A 14,782-nucleotide genomic window follows, 5' to 3' on the forward strand; every position below is an offset into this window, starting at 1 on the left:
GGTGATCGAGCTACGAGACTGCTGGGGAGGAAATGAGTAAGTTATTATTACTGTGAGCACATTAAAAAAAAAAATGGGGTTTCTCTACTTTCACCAAAAATAAGCACATGAGGGACTTAATAAAACTTGTTGTGAGTAAACATACCAAAAGAGATAGTAAATGTACTCAATCCAAAACGAACGATGAATAACTGTCACCGAAAAAGGCTTTCTTTGATTCACTCTAAACCGCAGTAACGTGTACTTTTCTCTGCTCTCTATGATCCCCGAACCTCAAACGCTCGTTCTGAAGACAACCCCAGGCACCACTCTCTGATGCCCGTCCACCGTATCCACCACTAAAGTGCCTTTCCTTGGCAGAAAACTTAAAAAAAAAAAAAAAAAGCAGCCCTATCTGGGAGATCTAACCCGGCACGTCTTCACCGCCGTACCCAGGCTCCCTTTCCCTGGCTCCATCCCCGATTCCAAAGCTCTCACCTCCCGGGCTGGAGTTCGGCTTCCAATGGGGGAACATTGGCTGGTGGCTCTCCGCGCGAGGGACGCGCCACAGCTCCTCTCCACCGAGACCTCTGCGCCGCTCTGGCGGCCGCCCCACCGGGAAGCCCAGACTCGGCTTCTGGCCACGCCCACCCCCACGGCCCACCCAGGCCCCGTGATCCCATTGGTCAGGGCGGCCGGGCGGCCGTGCCACTCCCGCCCCGGCGCCCTAATTGGTGAGAGTGCCTGCCACTCCCAGGACGGGCAACGCCAGGGCTCGCTCTCGGCCCTTCGGCACCACCTGTTGCCCTAAGTGGGGAACGAGGCGTGGCCAAGGGCGCCGAGCTCCGGCCGCAGGCTCTCCCCCGACCCCGCGCGCCTGCAGCACGGGCCACAGTGACGCGGCCCTCCACGCGCGCCAGCCCCTCCAGACACCTAGCGGCTCCGGGCAGGACCGCGTCCACCCTCGGGCCTCTTCTCCAACGTGACCCCGCGCCACTCACCTGGCTGACGGTCCTCCGTCGTCCCGCCTCCGCGGCTGTCAGCCGCCGGGGAGTCTGTCCCCGGGCAGCGGCGAGGCCTGACGGCGGCCAGGCCGACGCCGCGCGCCAGCCGGGCTAACGGTGCTCGCCAGCCTCGCTACCAGCCCCGGCTCCGCCCCTCGCGCCGCGCTTGCCCGCGGGGGTCGGGCGCGCGCGGGTGCTGGGCCGCGTCTCCTAGCAACGCCCAAACAAGGTCACGTTCCAACCCTTTCGGCGCCTGCCGCCGGCGCAGACGGGCGGAGCTTCGGCCGCCGGTTCTCTGTCTTTCGGCCGCCCCAGGCTGGGTGCGGGAGGGCGTCGCCGCCGGTACAGCCCCTCCTCCTGTCACCCTAGGGCGGCCTCTGGGCGGCGGCGGTGACTCAGGGTCTCGGAGGTTTGAGGACACTGGCCGGGCGGGTCCCTTACGTCACGTCACAAGGCAGCCTGGGGGGAGTCTGCGCGGCCGCCCTCCCCAGCAGATGCTGGCTAGGATGGTAGCCCACCTTTTGTAAGCCAAGCCTTAGCTCCTAACCGAGTCTAGCTGCGCCCCACAAGTTGGAACTGGAACCAAGGCCCCTGTGACGGAGGAAGAAACGCACTTTGGAAACGCTGAATATTCCCAGTGGCCCGAGAAAAACGGGTGATGAAGCTGCAGCTAGTAACTAGTGGTTAAGCCACATTGGGTTGCATAATGTAATTGTGTCCCACTGTGTTTGACCGTAGGAGGCAGACTGTCATTTTGTGAAGAACATTCCAGTCTTTGTAAAACAGAATCAACCAAATTGGTCATGAACTAATTATAAAATGTGACCAGCAATCCTTTAAAGATGTTCATAAAAACAAAGAAAGGGCATTTTAAAAGCTTGGTAGAACCCCACAGGAAATGTTTATCTTGAAAGCTATAATAGTGCACTTTAAAAGTGTACTTTTAGCTGGGCAGTGGTGGTGCACGCCTTTAATCCCAGCACTTGGGAGGCAGAGGCAGGTGGATTTCTGAGTTTGAGGCCAGCCTGGTCTACAGAGTGAGTTCCAGGACAACCAGGGCTATACAGAGAAACCCTGTCTGGAAAATCAAAAAAAAAAAAAAAAAAAAGTATTTTAAACTAGAGTCTGGCCAAGCACTTGAGAGGCAGAGGCAAGCAGATCTGGAAGTTTCAGGGCCATCCTGGTTATGTAGAGTTGCAGGCCAGCCAAGGCTACTTAGTGAAACCCTGACTGAAAAAATAAATAAATAAAAAATTTTTAAAATAAAATTATAAATTGTCCCTAAGAAATTTGCTGATCTCAAAATTACCATAGCTAGCTAGTGGTATTTATTTTATGAATAACAGAAAGGGTTGGGCTTGTTTCTCTTGTTTTTGTTTCTTTGTGGTTTTGGTTTTCTGTTGTTTTGTTGTTTGGGTTTTAGGGACTGGTTTTTTGTTTTGTTTTTGTTTTTGGTTGGTTGGTTTTGGTTGTTCAAGACGGGGTTTCTCTATGTAGCCCTGGACCAGACTGGCCTCAAACTCAGAAATTTGCCTGCCTCTGCCTCCCAAGTGCTGGGATTAAAGGCGTGTACCACCCTCACCACCACTCACCTTATTTCTGTTGTTTTTAATAGCTGATATAAAAAAAGGAATAATTAGCACAGGGCCTAGCTTTAAGACAGCATCATTTAGGAAGAAAAAAGCTAGAAATCTTAAGTGACATATTCTATAAAGTTATTGAATGTAATCTGAGCTAAAGATTGTAATTAAGTATGGGACCTATTAGCCATTTACAGTTATTAACCTAAAAACTGAGAAAAGCTTTTGTGCAAGAACTGCTGTCCTTGGGAATTTTAACAGGGATTCTTTACTAAGCTAGAATTGCTTGCAAATCTCCTTAAATAATTTAAGGTACAACTGCACCATTTACAGTAGTTTTGAGATCAAGACCCTACGGTGTTTCATGCCCAGTTGCATGTTTGCAGTCTTAGAAGCAAAGTAGGTGAGATCTGACAACACAGAGACTCCAGCCTTGCAGAAGACATCTTGCTGAACTTCAGTGTGTCATTCTGAGCTTCTGACAGGAACAGTCAAAGCCTACAGCCTGTGAGTTGAATTTGAGAGGTAAGGATTGTTCTTATCTCTTAAAATACTCCAGCAGAAAGAAAAACTAACATAGGCAGACCATCTGTGCCCCTCCAAAGCTTCAAGTATTTGGCCTCTACCACTGTATAGAAAAATGTCTGGTATGCCTAATCTATAAGCAATAATAACCATATAAAAACAGCAGCAAATGATTAAAAAGACAAAATTTCTGAATCCCACTCTTCGTTTTGCTGCACAGAGCCCATTTAGGTGTTTTACTTAGGTGCTCTTTGTTCCAGAAGGATGTTGCCTTTGGGCTGTATAGTTCAAAACCTGCACTGCTGCACCCTAAGGTGCCCTGGAGAACCTGTGGAGGGTCTGTGGGAGATTTTATTTTTGAGAGCAATACTGCCATCTGTTGTACTGTGTTTGAAACTACAACTGTTAAGTTTGAATCTACCTAAATAAGGGCAACTTTGAACCTCTCCTGAGACACTGACAAGGTTAGGCAGACAGTTAGCCTGAGAACTTCCACTTTTTTAGTTTCAGTTCTCCAGACGGAGCTCAAGACCTCTCCAGTCAGAACCATCAAAAGAGGAAGCAGAGATTAATGAGCACTTTCAAGTAGATGTTCTGATTAGTTAATGATAAGCCATCTTGAGCAACTATTTTAAAAATGTATAAACTTTTGCTTTCCAATAACTCTGCTGGTGAACTGTTTCCATATTTAACCACATCTCCAACATCGGAGCAGTTCTGATGTTTGTACTGCCTCTGAGACAAAAAGCGGGAGGGTCCATTGCTGATGTTCTCGGAATTTCTCAATGTACCCCGAGATTTCCCTTCTCGTCCTGACAGAAATAGGGAGAAAGTCAGTGGTACCTGCTGGATAGTGGTAGGTTAAAAGGATCATAAAACAAAAAGATTTTCATCCTTCAGTTTCTCTGAATTACATTCTATATTTTATCTCTAGGAAACCTGCTCCAAATTCTAATGCAGATCCCAGTAGAATGTTTTTATTAACAGGCAGAAGTGTTTAAATTCACTGGAATCATGTCCATGTAGAAATTGGCAGACTACACATTGGAGCCAAACTACCATAGTTCAAGTCATGTACTGCCAATGTTGACTAGTCTCCGATCTCTATTAAAAAAGGTGACCTTGTTCAGTGTAGTCCCATCTAATTTTTTTGCCCTACACAGTTTTGCAGAGAAATGAGTCACAGTAGTAATGTGTATTTTATTTTTTTATTTTGCTTTATGGTAGCATAATATAATAATCTATAGAGAGATATAGATACACAATTATGTGTCAATAAATATGCTCTGGATTTGATTGTGTTGTGTGTTGAATGCTTAGTCTTCAGTGTTGTTAGTATGGAGACAATGGAAAACTTAAAAGATTTACCTAATGAAGATAATTAGATCATGATGGTGCTGCCCTCAGACAGGACCATGTTGGTATCAAGGAGCTAATCATCAGAGTGAGCTGTTAGAAAAAAGACTGAGCTTGGTCTCTCTGTCTCTTACTTTCCCTTTCTCCATGTTCCCCTTTTTCTGCAGACCCCTGCCATGAAGCCCTCCACCACAGCTGATGACATCTGTACCATGCTCTTGAATTTCTAGGGTTATGAAGTACTTGAAACTCGTAAATTACCTATTTTAAACCATTTTAATCTCAGCACTGAGGTAGCAGAGGCAGGTGGATCTATGAGTTTGAGGCCAGCCTGGACTACAGGGTGAGCTCCAGGGCAGCTACACAGGACAGCTACACAAGCACACTAAGGCTTGTGCTTCATTCAGTGCAGTAGGTCTCTAAATGGCTCTTCAAGACACAGATAAGAGGATTTCCATATAACTAAGCTAAGCATACTCCATTGGAGTCAGGAGAAATGAGGTTGACCCCTTCTGACAGTGAGCTTCTTCTGGGTCTTTCTGCCCTTCCAAAGTACTAAATATTGCACAGATATGCCAATATATCACTTGGAATGAACGCCAGTGTACCAGCTTAGGAATACATTGCCTTGCTTGAGAAGACATATCTCCCTCTCTTGTGGTATTCACTCTAATACCTTTCGCTTTAGATTATTACTTGTGTTTGACAGTTTGATGCTTGTATTAGTCAGGGTTCTCTAGAGTCACAGAACTTATGGTAGTCTCTATGTAGTAAAGGAATTTATTGATGACTTACAGTCTGTAGTCCAACTCCCAACAATGGTCGGCAGCAGCTGTGAATGGAAGTCCAAGTATCCAGCAGTTGCTCAGTCCCACAAGGCAAGCAGGTGAAGCAGAGAGAGCCTTCCTTCTTCCAATGTCCTTATATAGGTCTCCAGCAAAAAGTGTGGCCCAGGTTAAAGGTGTGTGCCGCCACACCTTTAATCCCAGATGACCTTGCTTAAACTCATAAGTCTTTCTATCTTAATCCTCTGGGATTCATAGCCACTATACCTCAAGATCTCCATGCCAAGATTCAGGTCGGAAACTTGTATCTCTTAGCCTCCAGATTAGGGCCAGGTGAGCATTCTAATTCTGCATTGTAGTTCATTTCAGATATAGTCAAGTTGACAACCAGGAATAGCCACTACAATACTTTATGTGTGTGTTTAAACAGAGACCACTCTGCATTGATCAAAACAACCTAAGTGCCCTTTAAGAGTGAGCTGATAAATCTGAATCCACCCCTTAACTCCTAAGGCTCTCACATTTCAAAATTTGCCTATTTCCAAAATAGACAAAAAGATTGTTCTGTTATATGGATTATGAGTACCTTAGAGAAACTAATATTTCATTATTTGTTTGGTCCTTTATTTATTGTGAATTATATGCAAATTACTAGTTGGAAAAGAACCATGGTAAATACTCAGAGCTATTTGTCAAAATGCTGAAACCATTCTGAGTAAAAACTCCAGTTTCTTCTCTGATAATTGCTAAGTTCATTGATAAATTTGTCTCTGTTACAGAAGAAAATGCCTTGTCTTCCTCCCCTTCTTTCTCTTTCCCAGACTTTGCCCTTTGGGAAGCTATTCCCTTCCCGCAATGCTCTGGGTCACATGTGCATCGTGTTGGGAGGCATACATCTCTTCTTCAGTAGATGTGGGGGTGGACCATGAATCTTGGATTTTGAGCTGAATACAGCATGAGTTTCTCAGCTGATACAGAATTTGGATCTCAAAAGGTGTTCAGTGGTCCAATAATCACAGGCATTTGTGGACCAGGCATTTCAATTTTTGGCAAAATTTGCTCAAAAAGAGAAGCCTTCTGGTCTAAGTTCCAGAGTTGCATGTGACAGAAGCCACAGCCAAAGGTTTTGTCTGAATAGTATCCCATTATTAGCTCTTTCTCTTTTGAGTTCATAGCAGCTACATTCAACATGAAAATACCACCCTTAATCTGACTTTGTATCTGGCTTGGCTCACATTTCTGGAAAGCCCTTGAGCAAGGTCTGAGTGACATCTTTATCTACAGTTATTTTGTTTACAGACACTGGTGGCTTTTGCAAACTACTAATCTCCAGTCAATGCCGATTGCATGCCACCTGCTGAGAGGAGAGTGGGGTGGACCTCTCTTCCTTTCTGTTTACCTCTTACTCCTGCTCCTCAGCCTGCAGCCCCTGATTTGGAGCCTGCTGCTGAAAGCAGGAAAGAGCAGTTCATTCTCATTAGTATCCTAAATTTTCCCTTAGCCTTCTTAGTTACTACTGGTAAAAGTTTTACTGAATGTTTTTAAACTCCCAGCCTATGATACCTGTTTCTGACCTCTCACAGGTCCACCATTAAAAAAGGGCCAAACACCCATCATAGCAAAAACCCACTTCTGACACCAGTTTTTTTTTTTATTACAGTGTAAGATGGGCTGCTTTAGAAAGAGAGGGGCTTCAAAATGTTATGGTTCAAATATCGTGTCATCTTCTTTCTGTTTACCTGTCGTAAAGTGAACAGAAGCTCTGCCATTTGCTGCTGGCGTCTGTCTCTGACCTCAACAAAAGTATCCAAGTGTTCATCATTTCCCAGATGGCGAAGAATGGAACAGAAGAGTGGATGGCTAGAAGTTTTCTTTTGAAGAGAGTGTCAAGAAACATGCCCTCTTAAAGGCTCAAAAAGCTGCACATTTTCCAGAACTGTCAACTGACTACAATTTTGACTGATAGAGGATCATCAGATGAGAACTACAAAAATATGCAAGTGGGGTTTTGTTGGTTTTTTCTTTTTCTTTTTTTTTAAAGATTTATTTATTTTAGGTATATGAGTACACACTGTAGCTGTACAGATAGTTGTGAGCCTTCATCTGGTGGTGAAAATTGATCTTAGGACCTGTGCTCACTCCACTCACTCCAGTCAATCCTGTTCACTCCAGTTGGCCCTGCTCACTCCAGACCAGAGATATATTTATTATTATAAATAAATACACTGTAACTGTCTTCAGATGCATCAGAAGAGGGCATCAGATCTTATTACAGGTGGTTGTGAGCCACCAAGTGGTTGCTGGGATTCAAACTCAGGACCTTCAGAAGAGCAGCTGGTGCTCTTACCCACTGAGCCATCTCACCAGCCAGGGCTTATGAGATGTTAAATGGCAAGATAAAATGCAAAAATGAGTTGTTAAATGGCAAGATAAAATGCAAAAATGAGTTGTTAAATGGCAAGATAAAATACAAAAATGAGTTGTTAAATGGCAAGATAAAATACAAAAATGAAGACACCAAACTAATCACTATATATTTTGTTGTCCTATTGATATTTTTTATATCACTTTGGGGGGGAATAACATGCATATTTAGCATCTTAGTTTGCCTTCTATTGTTTCAATAAAGACCATGACTAAAAGTAACTTGAGGAGGAGACAGTTTGTTGGTTTATATATCCTGACTCATGGTCCATTCACAGAAGCCAAGGAAGGAACTCAAGGCAGGAAACTGGAGGCAAGAACTGAAACAGAGACCATGAAGAAGTAGCAACATGCTTCTGATGGGTTAATCAGCCTGCATTCTTTGACTACCTAGGGCTTTCTGACCAGGGGAGTCCCCACTCATAATGGGCTAGGCCCTCCTACATCAATTGTTAACTAAGAAAATGCCCTCACAGACTTGTGTTACAGGTCAATTTGATGGAGGCATTTTCTCAGCTGAGGTGTCCTCTTCTCAGATGAGCCTAGCTTGTGTCAAGTTGGCAAAACTAACCAGCAAATTTAGAAACAATGTTTTTAGCTTCTAAGTGACTCACAAAGTTATATATTTTCAGCAGAGATGTGATTTTAAAAATTCAGACTTAATCAGCCCTAAGTTAGCAATCAGTAGGAACATTATAGCACATTTTGTCTCATTCTCTGTACCATTAACATTACTCTTGGGTGTATTTTCAGTGCTGTGGAAAGTACTCTAAATTTCTACCTTGTGCTTCCTGAAGTGTTCCATAAAATCTGAATTTCCTACTAGTGTGTCTGATGGTAGGAACTATTTGTGGCAGATATAAAAAGTGGGAATTGGAATGTAGATAATGTGGTAGAATGCTTGCAGAGCATTCATGGAGGCCTGGGTTTGAGTCTCAGCCCCATGTGTACCAGTTATGGTGGTATAAACACCAAGTAATCTTAGTACTATGGAGGTGAAGGCAGGAGGATAAGAAGTTCAAGGTCATCAGGCTACAGCGAGAGTTTTAGGCCAACATGGGATATTTAAGACACTTCATAAATTGGGAAAATAGTAAACAAACAAGATAGTTAAATGTCTTTATAAAGAAGTGGAGTTTTAGGGGAAAAGAGTGTAGTGTTTTGAATAGGAATGGCTCCCATAGGTTCATTTGAATACTTAGTCATTAGGGTTGGTACTAAGGATTAGAAAGTGTGGCCTGATTGGAGGAATTATGTCACTGGGAGTAGTCTTTGGAGTTTCAGAAGCCTAAGCCAGGCCCAGTGGCTCTCTCACTTCCTGCTGAAATTTGGATCCAGATATGGCTCTCTCAGATCCCATGTTTGCCTGCATGCCATCGAGCTCCCCACCATGAAGATAAAGGACTAAATCTCTGAAGCTGTAAGTGTTTTCTTTTACAAGAATTGCCATGGTCATGGTGTCTTTACAGCAATAGAACACTGCCTAAGACAAGGAGGTTTTCTTACCAGCTGCATGAGTGTTTTTCTCCTTCGTTTTTACTTCTCACCTCTGTGAATATATATAACAAATGTGGCTGATTACCACTTAGTTGAGATCATAGCAATAGTTCCTGGCTTCAGCATCTCTCTTCCATGACCACCATTCTTTTATTCATTCACTCAGTTACTGAGCTTTTCCTAAGTTCACTTTTTTTTCCTAAAAGCTTCTGAATAGCAAAATACATGTATTCCCAGTGGTGTGTGTGTGTGTGTGTGTGTGTGTGTGTGTGTGTGTGTGTGTATGTGCGTGTGTTGCTAAGGATGAAATATGGAATACTGCACATGCTACATACGTGCTCTGCCAATGAATTAATTTGGTCTTGTTCACTGAGGCCCTCTTATTTATTCCTCCTTCTTTTCAGTTGGCTTCTGCTCCCCACACTTGTAGCCAATGCTGATATTTACCCAATTTACTCTCACCAGTGAAAAGTCTGTGAGGTAAATAGGTATAAAACATGCTTCACTATAGATAAGCTGAAAATCAATATCATGATTTGCCACGTGTACTCAGCCCAGCTGATGATAGTGCCAAGGTTTCCCCAAGGTTTTTTGAAGGACCTATCAAAATACCAGGCATTGTTCCATGGTGTTGCATCAACACTGGAATCAGCCACACTGCTTTCAGACCAACCAAAAGAAGCTGAGAAGCAGCAATCCTTCTTTAATTGTATGTTGGAAGTGTGTAATATGCTTTCTGATTTTACAGGGGATTACAAATAGATTGCCTGAGTTTCAGAAGATAGTTAGGACTTTTAAACAGTGTTGAGACTATAAAAGACTATAAGGACTCTTGAATTTGGAGTGTTTATATTTTGTACATAACAGTAAGTTACATGATTTGCTACAAGCCTCTGGGGACCAGGGAGTGGAATATGGTGGTTTGAGTAAGAATGTCCCCCAAAGTGTATATATTTGCATGTTTAGTCTTAGTTGTTGGACTATTTAGGAAGGATGAGGAGGTAGGTCACCAGGGTTAGGCTTTGAGGTTTCTAAAACCTACATCAGTCCCAGTCCTGCCTTCTCTGCCTCCAGTTTGTGGATCAGATGTAACCCTAATGTTTCACTGGGGCCTTTTGAAGGACCTATCAAGATCCTACTCTCTGGCTACTATTCTGGCACCATGCTTGCCTGCCTGATGGCACACTATCTGCCATGATGGAAATGGACTAACCCTCTAAAACTGTAAACAAGCCCCCAGTTAAATGCTTTTATAAGTTATCTTGGTTATTGTGTTTCTTCACAGCAATAGAATAGTAACTAAGATGGGCATTACAAAGGGAACTGGGTCCATCAAGACTTAAATAGAATTGCTTATTTATTTATCTGGTAAGAAAAGTGATTCCTAGATGGTCAAGGAAAATTATACTCTTATATTGAATAGCATAATGTCAACGTGACACAATTAAAAGTCATCTGAGAGGAAGGAACCTCAATTTAGAAAATACCTTCATAAGACTGGGCTATACACAAGCCTGCAGGGCATCTTCTTAATTATTGGTTGATGGAGGAGAGCCCAATCTATTGTGGGTGGTATCAACTTGGGCTGGTGGTCCTGGGTTCTATAAGATAGTCGGCTGAGCAAGCCATGTGGAGTAAGCCAGTAAGCAACATTCCTCCATGGTTTCTGCATCAGCTCCTGCCTCCAGATTCCTGTCCTGTTTTGAGCTCCTGTCCTGACTTTCTTCAGTGATGAGCAGTGATGTGGAAGTATAAGCCAAATAAACCCCTTTCTCCCCAACTTTCTTTGGTCAGCTGTTTTAGGTGTTGCAATAACAACCCTAAATACATAATCAAACCCTCTTTAAAGTACCTTTAATTCTCAATAGGAAACTGGACATAATCCTATGTTTTTATTATCAGCTTTTCATTAAAAACTGAGGAATCACTTAGCGGTGGTGGCACACGCCTTTAATCCCAGCACTTAGGAGGCAGAGACAGGCTGATTTCTGAGTTCGAGGCCAGCCTGGTCTACAGAGTGAGTTCCAGGACAGCTGGGGCTGCACAGAGAAAGCCTGTCTTGAAAAATAAAAAACAAAAAAACCAAAACTGAGGAATCGTCATTTTGTAGCCATCATTACCTATATTCTTTTGGAGCTTAGAGCAGTTTTGGCTCTGGAATACAAAGTGGTGTCCCTGGGTCATTTATGCAGTTCATAAATGAGAAGTACTTGACTGCTGTGCTTGGCAGCTGCTCATCTTAAGGAATATTGTCATGAATTTATTAAGAGGTGATGTGGATTCCCAAGCGCTCTGCCCAGTTCAGTAATTCACATTCACTCAGGATCTCTCTCTCCCTCCCTCCCTCATTCCCTCCTCTCTCTCTCTTTCTTCTTCCTTCCCTTCCTCCCTCCCTCCTTCCCTCCTTCCCTCCCTTTCTTTCTCCCTCTCTCTCTCTCTTTCTCTCTCTCATGTGTACACATATGTGTATGTGGATTTCATCTGGTGTTCATATAAGTTCATATAACATTTGCCCTTATAAAGCATACTTGTCCTTTTGTAAGCACTATTATATTTGGAAGTCATCATCGCAGCACAATAGTTTTTCTTGTTTGAACCTGTACTATTAGAGGCCCATTGTCTATCTGAGGAACTGCTGATAACATTATTCTAGTAATGTCTTTTCTGGATGTCCAAATTCAGAAAATCCTATGGTCAAGAATAAGAAAATGCCACTCCAAAGCTGAGAGGAAATTGGGGGAGAGGGATGGTGGTGGATGTTTCAGCATTTTCTTATTAAATCAGATCATTAAAGTATTTCTAGTATTTGGTTAAAAACAGCTGAAATCTTCTCCCAACTCTCTGGTGTCCACAGATGCTCTCTTATGCTCCTGATTTTCCCACAGTGTTCCCAGACTTCTGCAATCAGCAGTAGATGTCTGTGAACCCAGCATGAGACATTTCCTTTACCTGGGTTTGTGAATTTCCAACTTGGAAAAACAACAGCAGTTTCATAAGGATTGGGACAGAGTAGAAACACTATTCGTATTCTCTCTTCCTCTAGTCACCATCTTTTTTTTTTCTATTTTAGAAATAAAGCTATAGGCCAAAGGTATGTTTAACAGAATATAGAAAAGTCTATCAGTTTTTCACTGCATTCACTTTTAGCTAATACTACTTAGAACACTAGCTTTATTGCATACCTTTCTATGAAAGCTGACTAATAAATAGCCCCATGCCCTAAAGCTAGCCATAGACCATAGCAAAGATGTGTGGATTTTGTGTGTTACCTCACACAATGAAAGAGACTTTGCAGTGTGATTAAGAACACTGAGATAATACTATCTTGGATCATTCCAGGACCGAATAATCCACTAGACAAAAGGGTCCTTATCAATGAAAGACAGAGACAGGACAGAGTTTAAAAAAAGATATAACTAATAATAAAGAAGAGGAGGCCAGATATGTAAGAGGGATACACAGGAGGAGCTGGATAAAGAAAACAGAATGGAGAGAAATGATGTAATTATATTTTAATAACAAAATAAAGACATGACCAATGGAGGAAGAGGCTAGACAGGGACACAGATTTTTGAAAATACTATTTTGGTAGTTGGTAAGGTAAGAAAATAGCCACAAACCAATGACTGTGTATAGCCACTAGAATCAGGAAAATGAAGGAAATGGATTCTTCCCTAGAACTCCAGAATGCATCCCTGTTCACCTATTTTAGAATTCCTAACATCAACAGTATACCATACCACAGTCTATGTGCATTGTTTTAGGTCTCTGAGGTGGTAGTGGTTCTTATATGGCATTAGAAAAGAGATTCAATATGGGCATCACTAATTGGACTTCTGGGGCTATTGATAACCCCATAACCAAAGAACAATAACTATAACAAAAAACCATGAAGTTGGGGGAAGTTGGAGAGATTTCATAAGTACACATGATCAGTATTCATTGTATAAATCTATGAAATGCCCAAAGAATAAATAAAAATGCTTTTAATGAAAAAACTAAGAGATCCAATTAGAAGTTTGAATAGTTTAATGTCCTATATATAGAAGCATCAAATTTATGTTTGAAAGCATTAAAAGATTACCTAATATATGTAACTCTATCCATACACATAGGTCTTGGATGGATTGTTTATTTAATGAAGCTGGGATGTGATAAGTTTGGCCAACTCTGTTTCTTATTTGGTCTCTTTTGTGAAACATGAACACTTTTTTGTTTAAACATGAAAACTTCTGACACTTCATTTTAGCTTGTTTTCTTAAAAAATCCACTATAGTAACAGAATGTTGTGTTTCTACTTAAAGTCTAGAATTGTGGTTCTCAACCTGCCTAATGCTGCCACCATTTTATACATTTCCTCCTATTGTGGTGACCCCAACCATAAAATTGTTTCATTCCTACTTCATAACTACAATTTTGCTACTGTAATGAATTATAATTTAAATATCTGATGTGCAGGATATCTTATGTGAGATCCCCAAATGGGTTGTAACCCACAGGTTGGTCTAGAATATAGTTTACAGATTCTTAGCTCTGGCACTGTCAACATAATACTTTGTTGTGGTGAGTTATAGTTATCCTGACCATTAGAAGATGTTTAGAGCATCATCAGGCTCTGCTTATGTGCCAGCAGCATTAGATGTTCACAGTTGTGAAAAACAGAAGTAGCATTAGGTCCTTTCAATTGTTCCCTGGGAAACTAACTTGGCTCTGTGGTAAAAACTACTACCACAATTTGGTGGAAACCCTTTTAGCATCTACAGAGATATTTAGATGTTTTGGGCAAGCAAACTATCAAGACAGCATAGATGGATGTTTCTGCAAAATTCACATTTATGTGTATAGAAAGTCAACAACTGTGGGCTGGAGAGATGGCTCAATGGTTAAGAGCACTGACTGCTCTTCCAGAGACCCTGAATTCAATTCTCAGCAACCACATGGTGACTCACAACCATCTATAATGGGATCTGATGCCTTCTTCTGGTGTGTCTGAAGTAAGCAACAGTGTACTTATATAAATAAAATAAGTAAATCTTAAAAAGAAAAAAGATTTAAAGAAAGTCAACAATCTCATGAAAGCATTCTCTAGGATAACTTTGTTCTTCCTGCTGCTTCTTTGAGATCACCATCTTGTTGATGAAACATTCCAGGGCTCAGCCCTTGATTTGTCATCTTTGTCTTATCATCTTTGTCTACATTCATTTATGGATCGTTGTTCGTGAGGCTTTCTTATTTGTTAGATATGCTTCCTCTTTTAGAACTTTGTGTTTGCTAGTCCTCCTAAGTCTAACCACCTGGTTTTGATTTTCTCTCTAGCCTCTATTGATAAAATATCATCCAACCAGCCAGACCTACTCAAACTACCCTATTAAAGCTACACCCAACACTTCTCTGCCAAAGTCTGTCTACTGTCTATGTTACTGGAGTTCTAGATAGTTCCACAAATTCTGGCCTCTGGAGCCTGTGATTTTTATACATTCGGTTATATTTAAAATATGTTATAATAATCTAACCATAGAAAAGTCATTTGACTACTAAATAAGATTTAAGAAATATAAATTCATATCTACTTAAAATTATTAAACTATAAATTATTTTTTTTTCTTTTTCTTTCTTTTTTTTTTTTTTTTTT

General features: G+C 41.8%; 1 long non-coding RNA gene across 1 annotated transcript; it reads left to right on the forward strand.

Annotated features, from left to right (window-relative positions):
• Window positions 1-1,214: 1,214 nt before the first annotated feature.
• Window positions 1,215-7,224, forward strand: LOC116079842. Its single transcript, XR_004114169.1, has 3 exons — window positions 1,215-1,325; window positions 2,897-3,088; window positions 6,980-7,224. It is a non-coding gene; the product is annotated as an uncharacterized LOC116079842 (long non-coding RNA).
• Window positions 7,225-14,782: the final 7,558 nt, after the last annotated feature.

This window comes from Mastomys coucha, unplaced genomic scaffold (genome assembly GCF_008632895.1).
Source record: "Mastomys coucha isolate ucsf_1 unplaced genomic scaffold, UCSF_Mcou_1 pScaffold6, whole genome shotgun sequence".
Taxonomy (NCBI): Eukaryota; Metazoa; Chordata; class Mammalia; order Rodentia; family Muridae; genus Mastomys; species Mastomys coucha.